Source organism: Pygoscelis adeliae, unplaced genomic scaffold (genome assembly GCF_000699105.1).
Source record: "Pygoscelis adeliae isolate BGI_AS28 unplaced genomic scaffold, ASM69910v1 Scaffold24, whole genome shotgun sequence".
Taxonomy (NCBI): domain Eukaryota; kingdom Metazoa; phylum Chordata; class Aves; order Sphenisciformes; family Spheniscidae; genus Pygoscelis; species Pygoscelis adeliae.
In genome coordinates this window covers 4990544-4991993 of record NW_008824806.1, presented here as the reverse complement: position 1 = coordinate 4991993, position 1450 = coordinate 4990544, and positions in this window count along the sequence as shown.

The following is a 1450-nucleotide window of genomic DNA, read 5'->3' as shown; positions in this document are numbered from 1 at the left end:
CTTTCTAGAGTAGCCATTGCTTGGAGACTGGCTGGGCATCAGCCTGCTTGTGAGAGGTGTAGAGTGAATGTCTTTGCATCACTTGGTCGTTTTTTTTTTTCCCCGTCTTCCCTTCACTTATTAAGTTGTCTTTATCTTGACCCATATTTTTTTTTCACTCTCGTGGTTTAACCTCAGTTGGCAATTGAGCACCACCCAGGCACTCGCTCACTCCCCCCAGTGGGATGGGGAAGAGAATCAGAAGGGTAAAAGTGAGAAAACTCGTGAGTTGAGATAAAGACAGTTTAATAGGTAAAGCAAAAGCTGCACACGCAAGCAAAGCAAATCAAGGAATTCATTCATTCCTTCCCATCAGCAGGCAGGTGTTCAGCCATCTCCAGGAAAGCAGGGCTCCCTCACGCGTAACGGTTACTTGTGAAGACAAACGCCATCACTCCGAATGTCCCCCCCTTCCTTCTTCTTCCCCCAGCTTTATATGCTGAGCATGACGTCATACGGTGTGGAATGTCCCTTTGGCCAGTTTGGGTCAGCTGTCCTGGCTGTGTCCCCTCCCAGCTTCTTGTGCACCTCCAGCCCTCTCAGTCAGCAGAGCATGGGAAGCTGAAAAGTCCTTGGCTAGTGTAAGCACCACCTAGCAACAACTAAAACATCGGTGTGTTATCAGCATTGTTCTCACCCTAAATCCAAAACACAGCACTGTACCAGCTACTAGGAAGGAAATTAACTCTATCCCTGCTGAAACCAGGACACTCACTTTTGCTCTTCCAATTCTCTCCTCCATCCCACTGGGGAAGGGGAGTGAGTGGCTGGTGGGTATTTCATTGCTGCCCGCGGTCAACTCACCACAAAGACTTCAATCCTGCAAATAACCAACAGAAATTTTTATTTCAGTGGATTCCAGTTGGAAAGAAACCAACAGAGTTCGCTCCGTGTGCAGAATTTCCCCTTTGCTAAAAATACTGATGGCCAAGCTACACTGATACCATTTTGGCTCCACGCCTCTAAACCACGACGGTTATCATAGCAAAGACAACAAGGAGGTACAGTCACAGTTGTGACAACTCCTTTGCTGATTTAGTTTACTACATTTGACAAAACTATTTCAGCTATGTGGAAAAAGTGATCTTGGGCTAACACAAGCTATGTCTCTACAAGTCACGTCAGCCACCATAGCCCAACCTATGCACTGACAGGATTAGCCATAAAGTTTATCCTCCATAATCTTTGGGTTATCCTTGAAACATAGTATAAGCATCCTTTAAATGCAGTTGGGCTGTAAGGTTCAAGAGCTCACATCTAGTGCTGGGTGCCAGGTCCTGCACTTCGGCCACAACAACCCCATGCAGCGCTACAGGCTTGGGGAAGAGTGGCTGGGAAGCTGCCTGGCAGAAAAGGACCTGGGGGTGTTGGTCGACAGCTGGCTGAACATGAGCCGGCAGTGTGCCCAAGT